This window comes from Lissotriton helveticus, chromosome 3_1 (genome assembly GCF_964261635.1).
Source record: "Lissotriton helveticus chromosome 3_1, aLisHel1.1, whole genome shotgun sequence".
In the NCBI taxonomy this organism is placed as follows: Eukaryota; Metazoa; Chordata; class Amphibia; order Caudata; family Salamandridae; genus Lissotriton; species Lissotriton helveticus.
This window is the reverse complement of record NC_136061.1, coordinates 2,089,072,194-2,089,090,967: the sequence shown is the minus strand read 5'-3', so window position 1 is coordinate 2,089,090,967 and position 18,774 is coordinate 2,089,072,194. Positions and strand designations below refer to the sequence as shown.

Genomic DNA, 18,774 nt, shown 5'->3' with positions numbered 1-18,774 from the left:
TGCAACACTAGAAGATGTGAATAATTAGGTCTGCTTGTACGAGCATATTAGGAGACAAATAAACAGATTCAAACAATTTGACTGTATAGCACTTCGGGTCATTTTTAGAGTAAAACCATATTAGACCTTTAAAGAATTAAGGGGTCCATCCACTGCCTTTCATCATAATTAAGGAGGTCCTCGGAATGTTAATGCACTAATAGGACAGACTTGCCACTGAAATCCTTCATAATGGTGTCTGGGAGCCATGTTTGAGCAATGTCTGCACTTGATCCTTTATTTACTATCAGATGTGTCTTTCACCTTCTATATAAAAAAAATGGAGGACTTCCAGCACGCCCCCATGGCAGAGAAATACTAGGACTGAGGAGAGAGGGGGCTCAAGCTAAGAGCACCTACCCCGGGGCACTCTGGCCTCAGAAGATTTCCTCTGCAGTTCGGATAGAGATGGGCAGGCAAGCGGGAAACAGCTCTTGGCGTCTTGGGCATGCAATGTACTCGTTCTACTAATGTATCAAAGAATTTGTCTCAACCTGCACCTCAAATAGACTGCACAAATACAGAATCGCTAAGGAAATGGATGTGGGGTTATGAACAGTAAATCTATACACCCCTACATGCTTACCATGACAACATGTTGGTAGTCAATATTATAAAGTCGATATATGAGAAGGTCAATATTCTTGGCTTTAAAATTCTCACATGCAGCTAAGATTTGCTCTACATGTGCAAGTAAAGCCAACAAAAGAGTATTTTATCAAACAGCACCAACATGCCTCTGGAAGCCTGGGAGGATCATTTGACGAGGGCACAATTAATGATGGAAAGGCTCAGTCTCTACTCCTAAGCGTCACCTAAGTTTATCCAGGATAACACAAGGCGGGGATCGTGGTGATATCCAGGCTCCATGCAAGGCGTTGAGGACTCCCAAACACAAGTGGACCTCGTGCACAGCAACAGGAAGATCCAGTTAGGACCCATAAGATGAGATTTATGACAACTGTCTTATTGTAATTTGGTCACTTCCAATGCAACCAGGGCATAATTAATTATTTCGAAGCACTGTCCTCATAGAAGAGATTCAACAGATTTCAAAAAGCCTTCCGGTCTTCCATCACAAACAGAGTGTACAGGAACTTTAGGTTTCAGGTGAAAACCTCTTTGCCACCCAAACTACAGGCATAATGTAGAAATGGGTGGCAGCAGATGATCTAATGATTTGTGTGTGGAATGGTAAATTCTACCTCAGGGGATACAATAAAGGTGGAAAATCATCCAGGAGACTACCTCTGTCTACTATCAGGATCTATATATCGAAGAGATCATTTCGGCTCGCAGCGCCGAGCGGGCGTGCGTCATCCGTACGCACCTGAGATACCGCTGGGAATGGTGACGGCGTTCCCCCACGGCGGGGACTGGTCGCGATTACAGGTCTGGGAGGACGCGGGGCTGCAAATGATTGGCGACCTGTACGAAGATGGAGTGCTAATACCGTACCAGACTTTACAAGACCGCTTCGACCTGCCGAGGGGGGGCTACTTGCTGCACGCCGCGGTGACCAGGGCCATGCAGGCACACTGGAAGGAAGGGCTCTTGGAACCCACAACATCCATGGCCTGCCAATATACCATGATGACAGCAGGCACTTATAAGGCGGTAACATGCCTCTACTCTAGGATGCTGCGGGAGACTTTACAGCCCTTGATGGTATTGAAAACTAAATGGGAATCGGATCTCGATATGGAGATCCCAGACACGACTTGGGCGCAAATAGTGCGGCGAGCACGAAAGAGCACGAGAAATGCACGCTTCCAGCTAATACATTTTTATGTTCTCCATAGAGCCTATCTAACACCTGGTAAAAATGGAAAATATTTTGGGGTGGCTGATGCGGCATGCCCCAGATGCACTGCGGGGGGAGTGGAAATGGGCCACATGCTATGGGATTGTCCTCACCTGCGAGAATACTGGCAGGAGATTGGCGAGACACTCAACGAAGTAACGGACAGAGGGTTACAATATGATAAGGCTATTAGTATATTGCACTGGTTCCCTCACACGCCCAAAAACAAGATCACAGGTAAATTTATTGATATGGGCCTTCTCTTGGCCAAAAGAGAAATAACGAGGATCTGGAAATCAAGAACGGGCCCTACATACAGGCGATGGGTTAATGAGTTCCTGAAATGGGCAGCTAGTGAAAGTACACTCCGATATCAACTGGCTCGCCGTAACTCAGATGGACAAAGCACTGGATGCAGCAGCTGCGTGGGAAGCGCTAGTACAGGCCTTGCGAGACAGCGCGTCACTAGAAGAAGAGGGTACTCCCAACTTAGATGTTAAAACTCCCAAAAACACACAGGATACATCTCTTACTTAGACACTTATTTACTCCTGACTACATTCATGGATACAGACTAACCGAGAGCTCAGGCGTAGGTGGAGGGACTTGTGGGGGGGTGGGAGGGGAGTTGGATTGTTAGGTAGATACGGGCGGGGGTTCGAGGGGGGAGAAAAATAAAAGCGGACAAGTGAATTCCTTGCGAAACAGCTGCAACTGTTACTGCACTAATGGGATTGGTGTTTTATTGCTTGACGCCGCCCGACCTCCGGGTTGTGGGCTTAAAGGCCGTGTACGAAAGTAAACGAATGATATGGGGCGCTGACGTCAGGAGAGCGATGCCTACATACATGTACCCTGTATATCATAAGTCTGCAATAAAAACTGTTTAAAAAAAATGGAAGAGATCATTTCACCGCCAGTTTCTCCACTGGCCGAAAATCCTCTGGCAGAGGGTTTACCACTTGTTCTATAAATCAGAGGACTTTATGTGATAATCAGACTCTAAATCAGGCCTCATTTAAGTTGCTCACTGAGTCCATCTAGCTGGGCCATGTTACGGGACTATGTGTGGCATAGTGGTGGTAGTTGCTTGCTGTAGATGTATAAGAGACAAGTTTAATCCTAGTTTAACTGCTGAATAAACTGGCAATCCCGAACAAATCCTTTTACCTTCTTGCTACCTATTAAGAGTACTTCGAAACAAACTCTGAGGGGTTAGCACATGTACAAAGAAGGGAGGGATTTGGTCGCAAGCGTTTTAAAGGTACTACTGTTGTGTATGTGTTGGATTTAGTTAAGCAGTTGAATATAAATCAATGTCCAATGATGGTTTAAAGAGCTTTGCTGGACAAAGAGGGTACCATGTTTGAGGGCTTAGTAGGAGTTTTGGAGGACAGACAATGGAATAAAGTGAGGGCAGTCACAAAAATGCTTTCATCTCCTATCCTCAGAATAGATGTTAAATTACTTTATTTTACAAACAGATATAAAAAGTTTTAGTAATGTTGCAGCAAATGCAACAGGCCACAAGTTACCTAATGAACATGAAAAAAGGCCGTGCCTCATTTCAGAATGAATTCAGGCCGGTTAACTAATCTTCAGAAACCAAGCTTCTATACTTTTAGAAAAATATGTCCAACATCTTCAGTGACAAAGATGGTTTCACTAAAACATGTTTCTACAAGGAAGTAGTATGTTGCAGTACCATGGGGTGATGTATTCCTTATAATACAAAGAATTCGGATCCAGTGAAGCTAAACATGCCTGATGTTTCTGACACTTGATCAACTTAACCAAACCCATTACCTCTGGATATGCACCTCTCACCCGCGGACCCACCTTCCTCCTCTTCTACCAGCTCAGAGCAGCAGTGACCTTTCCTCGTTTTAGATTGTGGTTTAAGCCACGAAGCGTTTGGCTTGAACATAAAACACCAGTTCGAGGACTCTTACCAGATGGTGATGATCGAAACACAACCTTCCATTTATAGGTCAACATTAGACAGCATTAGTTCAGTCTGACGAGGATATTGTTAAACAGTCTTTAAATGACATAGCGTGAGCTTTGCCTCTTCCCAGAGGAGTCGGTCTCTCCGAACTCTTGGTATTGGGGATTTGGAGAGCTTGAATGGCAGTGCACGAGGGACTAGTTTATATCGAAAAAAGTACACTAAATCATCATACTTTTCATAATATTCACTTTTTTATCCCACACATGCAACAGCTCTGCTACCTTTACCACAATACTACTAGGAAATATGCCACCAATATGAAAACCACCAAGACCAATACCACCAGCAGCACCTGCACAATACAGAACTAATCATCAACACCACCAAAATCAATCAATCCACAACCACCAAAACCAACACCACAATAAACACCACCAATACCAAACCACCACAAACGCCATCAATTTCACCAGTGCCAGCACCACTTAAAAAAATGCCACCAATAGCATTACTAATAATATAATTACCAGGACACAAACATTCACCAGCACAAACATGACCTCAATACCATCACCATCAATTCTACACTGCCATCACCAATTCCAATAATATCACCAGCACCAATACTACTAGTACCATATCTAATACCACCGATTCCAGGTCCAATACAAATACCACCAATTCCAGGTCCAATACAAATACCATCAACAATAACACCATCACCAATACCATCATCACAATCCAATAGCACCGCCCCTACTACACTAAATCTAGACCTATTGGCTTTACCAAAGCTGGTGGTAATTTGCTATTGTGTGTAAACACTTTTCAGCATGCCTGACTTTGAAGGTGCTCTCACGTTATATCCATAATTCTGGACTTTGCTAATGTTTATGCTTCCTCGCCCTCTTCCTATGCATCCCAAAACTCCTGTTTCCGTGCTTAAGGCTTTGACATACAATTTACAACATTTTGTGGAGTTGCACATAAGGACAAAAGGGTATTGAAAAATGGGCATTTGTGGCACAAAAAACAGCTTGAGACTTATTTTTATGAAGTAAATAGTCGATTTTCATTTTTTCAAATGTAACCGCTAACCGACAATCAGCATAGTTAAAACTCTGGGGAGATTTTAATTTGACAGCAGCATCAAACCCATCATTTCATCAGTGCCACCCTACGAACTTATGTATTTATACACAGAGTTAAATCCTCTCGCTGCTTGAGACGGAATATGTAAACTCTTCCTGCTCTTATTTATATTGTAAACAAGTACTGACAAAGCATATAGGTCTGGCATTTGTAAGGTGCAGGCACACTACATTAATGCACAGTTTGACACAGGCCATGCTCACATGCACATATGCAGACACAATAGGTCACACACAGCCATCACACATGCAAGGAGATTCACTTCCAGACAGACCAACTCAGCACACAGATCCACATGTATAGATTGGTACCCTTATACAGAGCTCTACAGGTCAGAATGTGCACTTACCACAAGACAAAGTTACATGCAGGCCCTTATATATACTGGTACCACAGCACAGAGACCAACATATATGTGGACACTCCTCCACACAGATCAAAACAAAGGCTCACCCACACACGCAAAGATGTAGTCAGACAACACACCGGACATCCCACAGCCTCTCAAAAAGACAAGGACGAAAAGATAGATGCATACGTAGATTATGGATGCGTTATTAATGTCGTGGAGGGCCGTGCAACACGTTCAGTTGATAGCCTGCCCTTTCGAAGAGGAACTCATACATGAGACGGGTAAAGCAGTAGTGTACCACCGCCCCTTCAATCCTAGGCCTCGCCTTGGAAAAGCCACTTCTACTGGGCGATGTCAGATTTCATGGTCCATGCTCATCGAATCGTTGCAATTTTAAATGAACACCGATATGTAACAATACGTTACGTTACGTTAAAATTATTTATACCGCGCACTTTCACCAATGGTTTCATGGCGCTCTTGACAAATACAGTGATCAGGAAAGGGGGGGGGGGGTTATTCAAAGGCCAGCTGGAAGAACCGGGTTTTTAATAAACTGCGGAAGCAGTCATAACTGGGACATAGACGAAGTGTAGGGGGCAGGGAGTTCCAAGTGACGGGGGCCAACACAGAAAAGCTCAGTCCGCCGTGTTTTTTCCGTTTAAATTTAGGAACCACCAGAAGGTTCAGGGAAGCAGAGCGAAGGGCTCTGAGGGGGATGTGCCGTTTCAAAGCGGACGAGATAAAAACTGGGGCTGCCTCGGAGAGGGCCTTAAAGACTGAACATGCTAATTTGAAGGTGCAGCGCATAGAGACCGGGAGCCAGTGAAGACTACGAAGGAGGGGGGTAACATGCTGGTGTTTAGGCTGGCGGAAAATCAGTACGAAACAATACGAAACAACTCTTTGCATAACCTTTCCATCCATGGCCTCTTAGACATATTTACAAATAAAGCACTGTCATGCAGTACTTCCCTCTCTCTTGGAGTATCAGATCTCAGATTTAGGGCTGCCATGTTTTTTTATGTACACTACAAAACGTATCCTGTCCTGGGCGTTCGATTTGCAAATCATTGCTATCAAGTGTTTAGACTAATTGGTGCATCTGAATGCAGAAAGGGTGGGGGTGGGGCGGAGGGAAGAGGCTATGAGAGTGAGACAGAGTGAAAGTGAGAGGATAATAGATTAGGGAAGGACAGAGAGAGAAGGGATGGATGGAAAGAGAGAGAGGGAGGAGAGGAAAGGAAAGGAGTGGGGCTGGTTGGACCATTTTTTGCCATGACTGTATTTGGTTGAGTCGTCCATGCCCGTTTATAGTTTCCATGGATTGTTATTCCTTGTACTAGTGGCTTGCCATTTTGTAGCTTGCTACATACAATACACATTATTTATTTAATTGCCTTTAAAAGTTTATGTGTATATTTCAAGTGTGACTTGTAGGGTCTCCTTCAGTAAATAAACAGGCTGGGTAATTAGAAGCTGCTGAATGATCAGAAAGGGATCACTTGTGAGGCTAGTAGGTAAACGAATCAAGAAATTCAAGTACACATGAGCTGCATTGGATCTTGCCTGCTTCAATGCTTTATTATCGGATTGGGATTTCTTTCTAGCAACAATACATGTAAATAAGCATTGGCAGGGCTAATCAGATGTGCCTTTTTAAAGAAATTCAGACGTACGAGCTTTGTTATTCTGCATGGGCAAAAAGAACAAGCATTTACAATGCAATGGTTTCGCCTTTGGAAAAGTTAGAGCTATTGGCATTGTAAATGACAACATTTGTATTTATGTGTTGCTTTTGAAAACAGATAAATAAATGGCATTGTCATTTACATTGCCATTAGCTTAATCTCTGCAGTCACTCTGCACTCCCTACTCTGCACTTCCTACTCTGCACTCCCTACTCTGCACACTCACTACTGTGCACTCACTACTGTGCACACTCACTACTCTGCACTCTGCACTCACTACTCTGCACTCTACACACTCACTTTGCACAAAGATTCGTTACAATTAAAATAAAACTATGTGTAAAAAATTATACGAAGTAATCTTCCTCAAGTTTTTCTAGCACCCGATTCTCTCCCTTCCTTCACCCTTCTAGCTCCCCACCTCAACTTCTACCCACACTTTTTCAGATTATGCTGTGAATGGGTGCAAGTATTTATTTTACTTAATGCAGTTTTATATAGCGTAAACTTTTCTAGCACCCAATTCTCTCCCTTCCTTCCCCCTTCTAGCTCCCCACCTCACCTTCTACCCACACTTTCAGATTATGCTGTGAATGGGGGATGGCGGGCAAAAAGAGATGGGGTGAAGGAGGGACGAGGGGGTCGTAGGGAGGCGGGTGGGGCGCCAAGGACGGATGGTGGACGTGGTATACAAGGACGAGGGAGGGATAGAGTTATTGGGTGTAGGGATAGGGAGGGTCGTAGGAAGTGGGTACGAAGGGAAGGGGCCGGAATGGAAGGGGGGAGACGAAGGAGGAGATGAAGAGAAGAAACGGCAGGAGAGCTGAAGGAAGGGGGCCGGACAAGCTGGCTGCAGAGGGAAGAATGGCTGAGTGAAACCGGGTAGTGGAGAGAAGGAGGGACGAAGTGAAGGAGATGTGAGAAGGATAGGATGAGAGGGTTGGAAGGGAGCCTGGCTGAGGCTCGGCAGGGGCTGGAGCTGAATAAAAGACGGGATGCAGCGGGGGTCTGTGTGGAGTGATGGAGGGGTAGGTGAGGCGAAGGGTCGTGAACTGATGGTGGGAAGAAGGGGCACCAGAGGAGAAGACAGACTCAGGAGAGACAGGCAGGGAGGAGGAAATGAAGGGGAGGTGGACTGAGAGATTGGGGTAACTGGAAGGCGTCTTGGAATGAAGGTTTGGCAAGTATAGAGCCGAGACAAGAGTGAAGGGATGGGTGACAGGGGCTTAGGGGGTCGTGGTAGATGACACTCGGGAGGGGTGGTGTTCGAGGTGATGTAGAAATGACCACACATCATTGATAGGCTGGTGCAGACGAAAGAGGCATATCTATGTGTGAGCAAAATGCAGACATAGAAAACCTGCCGGACATGTCATCATGGACATCCACAAAAGCGGTGAGCAGGGTTGTACTATGCACACGAGTACACATTGTGATTATTTTGACGTTTTATATAGCGCAAACTCGACCCGAAAGTATCAGTGCGCTGTACGCGAGCACCAGTTGCATTACGGACGGACACATTCATTTTTAGGCAGGGGTAGATAAAGTGATTTGTCCAGAAACACAGGATGTCGAGGCTGCCAAGACTCGAACGCGGATCCCCAGCTTCAGAGTCGGCCGTTCCAGCCCTTAAGTCACGAGAATGGCTGCGCTGCGTCTCTGCGGGGCGTTCACAGAAGCTAGAGCCAGTGTTTGTGCGCAGCAATCTACATAGATACATCAAAAGAAGCAACGAGACAAGTGGTGTGCTGCACAGAGACCCAGGCTGTGCGTGATCCTCCCAAAACACATTTACGCGAGCACATACCCAGAGGCTGCAGTGTGCACCCCTCTCTAAAAGCATTCACGCTAGCGCGGAGACCATGTGTGCACCCCTCTGTAAACACACACTGCATGTTTGGTCGCTGGTACGAGAGTGGGAGGGGGGCGGGTTAACCGGCACACGGACAGCGGGAGGGGTGGCGGGAACGGACAGCGGGACATCGCGGAACGGACAGCAGGACATCGCGCAACCCACCCCTGCAAAGCACACTTCCGAAATGGCAAAAACAAAGCTTTACAAAAAAAAAAAAAACACGCGCCCACAGCCGCATGACGTGATAAAAGGGGCAGGATGAGAAAAACATCGCAGGAACGCCCACGAGTCGCCTCGGACCATGACGGACACATCTCACTTCCAATGGCTAGCCTCCATTTATGGAGCTAGCCAATGGAAGTGAGAGGCGGTGACCAAGCCACATACTCTTCTCAAAAGTCGCAGCTTTCGGCGAGGCGAAACCTAAAAAACTGGTTCAGGAGTGGAAAAATGAAACCTAAAAATGAAATAAAGCATGATGATGTAAACGCATGCAGTGTGATAACGTATAGGCATAATGTATAACTATGTATGCACGCACATATACACGACATAGGAGCATTTTTTTTTTATTTACAGTTTATTTTTTTTTATTTATATAAAATTTATAACGCGCTCAGTTACCCAGGGGCATCCCGGCGCAATACAGAGCAAGGGGAAAAAGCTCAGCTCAATCGCTACACTGGAAACAAGTGGGTCTTCAGGAGTTTCCTAAAGAGTAAGATCTTGGGCTCTGATCGGATCTTAAAGGGCAAGGAGTTCCACAGTGCCGCCACTTGCACTGAGAAACGCCTGCCTCCCGAGCAAGCTCTCTTTACTCTAGCCGACTGTAGAAGATGTCTTTGGTCCGAACGCAGTGGACGTGTGGGCTTGTAGGGGCGTGCCATAGTGGAGAGAATAGAGGGGCCCTTACCATGCAAAATTTTATGGGCCGTGCATAATGCTTTGAATTTCACCCGCTCCTTAACGGGGAGCCAGTGAAGAGTTTTCAGGGCAGGGGCAGCTGAGTGTCTTCTGGGAACCCGCATCAAGACTCTAGCGGCTGCATTCTGTACCTGTTGAAGGGTTTTAAAAGTCGCTTCGGGAGCACCAAGAAACAGCGCATTCCCGTAATCAAGCCTCGACAAGATTAAACCACGAATCAGAAGCTTCCTAGCTGGATCAGGAAGCAGTGGTAGTACCTTGCGCGCTGACCGCAACAGACCAAAACACACCCCGCGGTCTTCCTGGCGTGGGTCCTAAAGGACAAATCCTCCTCCAACCAAACTCCCAAGGTCTTGATCTCCTTCTTGGGAGATGGTGGGTCACCCAGAGACCGAGGCCAACAGCCAGCGATGATTGAGGGACTGGATTTGCCCAGCAGCATCAGCTCAGTTTTCTCCCCATTGAGCTTAAGGGCAGAATGGGACATCCAACGATGGACATTAGCGAGACAGTCATGAAAGACTTCAGGTTGTTCCACCAGCTGGGTGAGGCCTACCACCAGCTGAGTATCATCAGCATAGCTGATGATCTTCACTCCTGAAGGGGCGACCACTCTTTCAAGTGGAGTCATATAAATATTAAATAAGGTAGGGCTCAAAGATGAGCCCTGAGGGACTCCACATTGAAGAGGGAACAAGGTAGACTGCTCTACCCCTTCCCAAACTTGATAAATACGATTGGAGAGGAAGGATTCAAGCCATTTCAAGGCCATCCCTGTCACACCCACCTCTGACAGGCGTTGGAGGAGCACCTGGTGACTTACGGTGTCAAAGGCAGCACTCAAGTCCAGGAGGATCACTGCCACTGACCCCCCTGTATCAAGAATGCTCCTTGCTTCCTCCACTACTGCCAGTAAGGCTGTGTCCGTCCCCTGACCAGGGCGAAAGCCCGTCTGGGAGTCTCCCAACAAATGATGGGACTCTAGATGGTAAGAGAGCTGACGGTTGACCAACTTTTCTGCGACTTTTGAGAAGCCAGGCAGAAGTGAAATAGGCCTAAAATTGGCCAAATTAGAAGAGTCTAATCCTGGTTTTTTCAAAAGTGCTTTTACCACTGCCTTTTTCCATCTCTGAGGCACTATGCCCTGGGAGAGTGAGAGGTTAATAAGGTCAGTAAGCGGAGTGGACAAAGTATTTGCCACTAGTTTGAGATATTTCATAGGCACTGGGTCGCTAGGAGACCCGCTCTTCATCCCTTTCAGAACTTTTATAACCTCATCCTCCGAGAAAGGGCCGAAAGAGGACAGCTCAGCGGGACATAATACCGAGCTAAGGTCCATCTCCGGGATCTGAGGGGACGCAGGCAATGAGGACAGAATCTTCTCTATTTTCGAGTGAAAGAAGTCAGCCAGTTCTTCGCATTTTTCTTGAGGGTTATCATGCACAACTGGGGGGACCGGAGCCTTCAGGAGTTCCTTAAAATTTTTAAAGGATTCCCCTGGTGAGTTACTTGCCCTCTCGATCCTATCGCTGAAGAAATTCCTTTTGGCATCCTTCAACGCGACTTTATACTTCCTCATTGCTATCTTATAATCTTCTCGACTTTCTTCCGTCCGCTCTCTCCTCCATGCACGTTCTAATCTTTTACATGATGTTCTGAGACCCCTAAGTTCGGGGGTGTACCAAGGAGCGGAGCCAACTCTTCTTTCCCTGATGGGCCTTCTCTTTTTTGGAATCAGAGAGTCCAAGGTGTTAGTCAGCCAGTTTCCCATATGCTGGTCGGCAATAATGGGGTCAGTGACAGGGGGAGGACAGGTTCTTACTAACTCTGCCGCCCAGCTATCCACTGGCAGCCTTGACCAGAGTCGTTCCACTGTATACCGTCTAGGTGCAGGAACTCTCCACCTCTCCAACTGCCATCTAAGAGGGACTAAGTAATGGTCCGTCCAGGGGAGAGCCAGCGGCTGGAGAGCCTGCAGGTTCACTGAGTTGGCAAAACAACATCCAGCTGGTGACCCTTGTTATGGGTAACACCAACATTGGCAAGGTGTAAGTCAAGTGCATTCAGCATACCCTGTAGGTCTCTCGCCACTACATCACAAGGATCATCAAAATGTAAGTTGAGGTCTCCGAGAACTACGAAATTGGAGGACGCGGCAGCCAGTGGTATCACTGCCTCAATAAAAGAATCTACGAAATTTCCCCGCGCTACAGGAGGCCGATAAACAAGAAGACCAGAGATTGAGATAGTAGAAGATATGCGTAGCGAAAATTGACAGCCTTCAGAATTATTAATACCGCAGTCTACCGCTTTGCATACATATTTATCTCTATACATAATAGCCACTCCTCCCCCCCTCCCGTCCGGCCTGTCAAGATGAAACATGAGGTATCCCGAAGGGAGGGCCCTAACAATATCAGGTCCCGAACACGAGGTAAGCCAAGTTTCCGTAAGGAACAAGGCATCCAGACTATGGTCCAAAATCAGGGAATTAATTTCCGTGGCGTGGCAAGGTAATGACCTGCAGTTAAGCAGAGCCATAGAGATCAAAGTCCGGTCCTTACAGGTGCTACCTGAACCACATAAGGGGCATTGTATGAACGGGGTACCTTCTACCCACTGATAGCTGCAGTTAGTATGTCTGGAAGCGCGTAGCGACAACAAGGTGTCCCTAGAGTACCTGAGGGTAGGATCCATATCAGCAGTAGAGTTGAGCAGAGTAACATGCCCTATGCCCGTCTGGGCCCGGACGGGCACAGACGGGCTTAACTCTGGCGAAACTCCGGCGACGTTCCGGCGATGACGCTGCGTTATGACGCTGCGCGTCAGCATGGCTGCCTTTATGTTCGCCGAGCGCCTGACAACTCGAGCGCTAACCGCGGCGCCGGCAATGCCCCCCTCCCAAGATGGCCACCACCACGAGACAGTGGACAGGGACCCGCGATAACGCGGTGATCTCACCAATTAGAGTGGGGGTAAGGTGCCAACAGTGCAAGTCTGCGAGTGGCCTAAATATAAAACCAGGGGAAAAGAGAAAAATAAAATAAAATTATATCGGCAAAAACGGGGCTATTAAAACGAATTAAACCATGCAGCTTGCATAGGAGTAGCTGTGATTGCGAGGGCTTTCCAGGCTTCTAGTACAAGATGTTCCAAGAAAGCAGATGTCTATACTGGAGCAGTGAAGAGTGCATTAAGAAAGGAGCTGCCATGGCCTCAAAAAAAAAAAAAAAAACTTAAATAAAAACAAAGGAGACAGAAAGGTGCCTGAGTACAAAGGAGGAGCGGCTGAGTCAAGATAACTCAAGCACAAGAGGAACATTTGTGGTGGGATAACAATATGTTTTAAACAAGCATTGGCAAAGACAAGCGGTCTCGAATGTGCAAGAGCTATTGCCTTTGGCATGTGTTTTAGCCATTTTGTACACCAGCGTGGCTGCTGTTCAGCATGGCTAAAAGTTAGTGGCATGGGGTGAGGTGGAGTAGATTGGGGTAGAGTGGAATGTGGTACGAGTGGAGTGGGGTAGATTGGTGTAGAACAGAGTGAGGTAGATAGATTTGTGTGGTACATTGGAGTGGGGTAGATTGGGATGGAGTGGGTTAGATTGGAGTGGAGTAGATGGAGGTAGATTAGAGTGGGGTAGATAGAAGTAGGGTAGATTGGAGTGAGATGCATTGAGTGGAAAAGGGTAGATTGGAGGTTAGTAAGGTAGACAGGAGTGGAGTGGGGTACACTGAATTGATATAAATTGGGGGAATGGGATAGAGTGGAGTGTAATGGGGTAAACTGGGGTGGAGTGGGTTAGATAGGAGTGGGGTAGATTGGAGTGGAAAAGATTGAGGTTAGAGTGAAGTAGATTGAATTGGGTAGATTAGGGAGAAGTGAAAAGAATTGGGGTTGAGTGGAGTACATTGGAGTGGTGTGGAGTGGGATAAATTGGGGTAGATTGGAGTGGGGTATAGTAGGGAAGAGTGTAGTGAGGTAGGTCGGGTAGAAATTGGAGTGTAGAGGATTAGACTGGAGAGGAGTTAGGTAGATTGGAGGAGAGTGTCGGAAAATTGGAGTGAGGTACCTTGGGGGAATAGGGTAGACTCGGATGGGTTGTGCTAGATTGGAGTGGGGTAGAATGGAATGGGGTTGAGTGGAGTAGTTTGGGGTAGATTGAATTTGGTAGATTAGAGAGAAGTGGAGTAGACTGGCGTGGAGTGGGTAGAGTGGAGAAATTGGAGTGGGATACATTGACATAGATTGGAATGGAGTGGGGTGGATTGGGAAAGAGTGGAATGCGGTGGATTGGGGTAGACTGAAGTGGAGTCAGATAGATTGGAGTGGGGTTGATTGGGTGGATTATGGTAGGGTAGATTGGAGTGCAGTAGGGTAGATTGGAGTGGGGTAGATTGGAGTGAGGTAGATTGGAGTTGGCTAGAGTGGTGTAGAGTAGATTGTGATGGGGTGGGGTGAATTGGGTTAGGTTAGGGTGAGGTAGATTGGAGTCAAGTAGATGGGGTAGATTGGAATGGTTAGATTTGAGTAGGGTCGTTTGGAGTGGGGCAGGGCAGGTTGGAGTGGGATGCATGGGGTGGAGTTGGTTAGATTGGGCTGGAGTGGGGTAGTTTTGAGTGGCATGTGGTTGGCTGGAGTTTAGTGGGGAGGAGTAGATTGGTTAGATAGGAGTGGGTAGATTTGGTAGGTTGGAGTAGGGTAGAGATTCAAGTGGATTGAGATAGATTGGGAAAGAGTGGAGTGGAGTAGATTAGGGTTGACTGGGGTGGGAATAGTTTGGGTGGAGTAGAGATTCAAGTGGAGTGAGATAGATTGGGGGAAGAGTGGAATGGTGCAGATTAGAGTGGACTGGAGAGGGAATAGATTGGGTGGATTAGGGTAAGGTAGATTGGAATTGAGTGGGGTAGATTGAAGAGGGATGATTGGAGTGGGGTGGGGCAGATTGCATTGGGGTGGAGAGGTGTAGTTCGGGGTGGAGTACATTAGAGTGCAGTGGCGTAGGAAGGGGGTGCGGTGGGCCCCTAATGGCATCACTGAGGGGGGTGACAAAATTGCACAAATCTGTGTTTTAAACACATATTTTTGCCATTTTTGGCACAGAGTACTACCTGACCTTGCAACGCCACTGTTGGGGTGATGTAGATAGGGGTAGATTGGAGTGAGGTGGATTGGGAGGCTAGATTGGGGAGGGGTAAATTGAAGTAGAGTAGATTTGAGTGGAGTGTGGTAGATTGGATGAAGTGGAGTCGGATAGATTGGTAAAGTGGAGTGAAGTGGGGTAGAGTGTTGTGGAGTTTGGTAGATAGCAGTGGAGTAAATTGAAATGAGTTGGGTAAATTGGAATGGAGTTGGGTGTGTTGGACTGGGGTAGATTTAAGTGGAGTCAGGTAGTTTGGAGTAGTGTGTGTGTTGGAGTGGGGTAGATTGGAGAGCGGTTAACTGGGTTAGATTGAGTGGACTGGGAAAGATTGAAGTGGAGAAAAATGGAGTGGAGAAGATTGTATTGGAGTGGGGTATAGTAGATCGTAGTGAAGTTGATTGGAGTAAGGTAGACTGGAGCGGGGTAAATTAGGGTGGATAAAATTGGGGTGAGGTAGATTGGGTGGGTGGAGTGGGATAGATTGGAGGGGAGTAGATTGCGGGAGATTGAAGCGAAGTGGGGTGGATTGGGGTACATTGGAGTGGAGAGTTGTAGAGCGAGTGGCGTAGATTGGAGTGGCGTGGCATGTCGGGGAATGTCTTAGAGTGGAGAGGCATGTCAGAGTGGAGTAGAGTGTCATAGAATGGAGTGGCCTGGCAAAGAGTGGACGTGCATAGAGTGGAGTAGTATGGAACATGCATGATGTGGTAGCACACTGCCATTACAGAAAACACATTTCAAATGAATGACCATTACATTGGTACCCAAATACGGTTTTACTGCACACAAACGATACTGTGTGCAAATGTCACCAGCTAATATATATATTGATGTGTTTTGATCATATTCAAATATTTGTGTTCACCACACTTCAGAAGTACAAAACAAATGTGCTTCATTTGTACAAATTCCGATATATTCTGAAACATTAGCACAATTCATTTTTGTTGTTGTGAGCTAGAAAAAAAAATCCTACACCCACTCTTCTTACATGGATACTCAGCAGGGTTGTCATATAAATTGGATCACTTTGAAGTTAGAGAAAGAAAAGTAAACACCAAGCTCCCTGGAAGACAGATTGGCATTTGACCTCGGTCTTTGAAAGCGCATCAAATGTGAGAAGATAAGAACAAGATTTAAATGTCTGTTTACAGAAAGCGATTTTGTGGAAAGAACGCAGTAAACAAGGTTTGGGCAACGGGAGGGAGGAACTCAAGCTGGACAGCCTAAACCAAATTAAGCCAGCAAATAGAAAGCCAGAAAATATGAGTTACAAACCACAATAGTCAATGCTAGGCAATGAGCAGAATGCATTACTAGGTTAGCTTTCTGAATGTCCCAGGATGTCTTTAGCAAACTAGTCAGCTGCTCTGTCTGGTAGGCTTGGACCTAAAAAATGAAGGAGGAGCAACACAGCGGACAAAAAAAATACTTCCCTAAATACAAGCAGATACAAGCGGAAGGGCACTAGTCACCTAATTGGAGAACAGTAAAAACCATTAAACAAGAGGCAGGGATAAGGCACAGACAAAAAAGCCATCCAATAAAGGGCGAGAGGCTGACCTAATGCACAACCTAAGCATATTTTGTAAAGTTTTAGTGACAGATATAAGACAAAAAATAGCTAAATTGTTCTGTTGGGAGACCTAAAAACTACAGATACAAATTTGGACTGTGGATAGGCTAAGCTGTATGCCAGAAGCATGCCAGTTGCAAGCTTCCTTTGTTCAGAAATCACAAAGCTTAGGATTCCAAAGAACTTTATTTCTATAGCATCTCCGAACACACTGCCATATGGATTCCAGAAGATGTATTCAAAAGCCAGACCTAATAAGAAATTCTGGCTGCAAAACATCCACACATTAGAGACATGGCACCAAGTCGTCTAGGTTTACCAGTCTTACCAGTAATCTTTCAGGCTGCTGCCATGAGGCCAGAGAGCTGAAACAAAGCCACACTTTTTTATCCCATATCCCAGTACAAAATACAATACGAAATTAGCATTTATTTTTTTAACTAGCCCAAACCACTATCCACACACATTTAACTTTACGTTAAGGGGCATTTAGGGTGAGACACAAAAACAATAAAATTGGCCAGTAACTGTTACGGGGGCCACGCCCTTCTAACCCACACCAAAAATATGATTCTCTGATCTCACATGGTCCGGGCACCCGTGGTGAAGTCGGCCATGGCTTTCAGAGCTATCCTCTGCCCATTGAGGTCACCCTCTCAGCCTGCCGCTTCCACCTTCACACACCAACACACATCTAAAGGACTCGTAAGATCTGCTGCACCCAGAAAGGAAGGCTTCTAAAATGGGAAATAGTGCTAGACTGGGTCCGCTGCAGGGCACGCCGCAGGGATTGGGCAAGCCAGAGGTTTCAAAAGGCAGTGTGGCATGGCCGGGGTTGCACCGCTTCTGGAAGGAAGGGCCTCTTCGGCTGCAGAGGTTTAAATCATGCACGCGGACTCACTGCACCCTTTGATATGTTAGACTTTAAACAAGAAGCGAGCGCGCCCATTAATTCTCAGTTGAATCTCTTGCTCCCAGAGTTTTCAGATTCTGTCAGATAAATCTGCTGGCCCCGACTTCCCTGTCCCATGACACATGCAGGAAGAGCCCGCCTTCCACGGACGCACTTGTGAGTGGAGCACGCCTATTAATTAACAGCTGGTACCTAACGGAGCACACGGAGCAGCGACTGAAACACAGGACTAAATGTCAATCAAAAAGCCCAGAGGCAGGGTCCTTGTTCAGTCCTTCACAACGTCACTGTCTCTGCACCTACACAGCCAGGGTTGTGAAGTACTGTAATAACTCATTACCCGTTTGTGGTAAAAACGTCCGTGCTCTACTTCCCGTTATTCAGCTCATAACCTACTTGTGCAATATACTAAGTGTAGTTCATATGATATGGTCAACACTTTGTGGCGCATAAGCGTACATACAACAGCCCTTTAAGTATGTGAAATGATGGGTGCAGGATGGAGATCGCATGACAACTGTCTCTTGTCTGTCACACGGAAACCACGGCATAAACAGTGCCGAGCTCGCGCTCTGCGGCAGGACAGTCAACGCTTCTGCGTGCTCCAGCAGATGCTTGCAATCAGCTCAGAGGAAATGCCCGGATGCGTGCCAACTGTATCAACAAGCTGTCGCCGTGAGAGACATGTGCATCACCTGTCCGGGCGCGTGCACATTTCCTGTCCCCCTTCGGAAGACACGTGCACATCACCTGTCCCGGCGCGTCCACATCTCCTGTCTCACTTCTGCCCAAAAAACGACGACAATAGGTCTCGCCAAGGCGAACAGCGCATGCGATACATCGCTAGGCGAGACCTAAAAACAGCAGAGTAAACCTTTCATCGAGCACTCACGCAGCAAAACCCTATTGTCTCCTAGCACTAGTGGGGATTGCCCCACAGAAGATGATGATCGTGGGTGTGGGCGTTCTGAAGTCTCATGCAAAGTTCTCAAATTAGACTTTAGTCTCAGGACTGGTTACGTCATTCAGTCCCCGTTTTAGGTATGGTATGACAGTGCAGCTGTCTGTCTGGCATAGTTAACAATTGTTTAAAATACACAGAGTGGGCTTTGGCTCCACTCAGGAGTATTACACTCTCACCCTATGCTACTGGCTATTTGGTTTAGCAATCCCCCTCAAATGGAGATTCTGATTTGCAATGGATGAGTGATTGTTTTCTATCTCAAAAGTGCACTGGACTTTTACACATTCACTTCTTAATGCCACAGATGCCTTCCTTTTTTTTCAGAAAGTGCTTTTTTTCTCCACTGCAGTATAGGGCCCAAAGTTTTCTTTATGCGGTCGCCTCCAGTGCTACCAAATGCAAACAT

At 46.5% G+C, this 18,774-nt stretch overlaps 1 protein-coding gene across 1 annotated transcript in view; it reads right to left on the bottom strand.

Moving 5' to 3' along the window:
• ZNF710 (zinc finger protein 710) overlaps positions 1-18,774 on the bottom strand; it is a 194,076-nt gene that overhangs the window by 141,136 nt on the left and 34,166 nt on the right. The gene's annotated exons all lie outside the window — the stretch shown is intronic.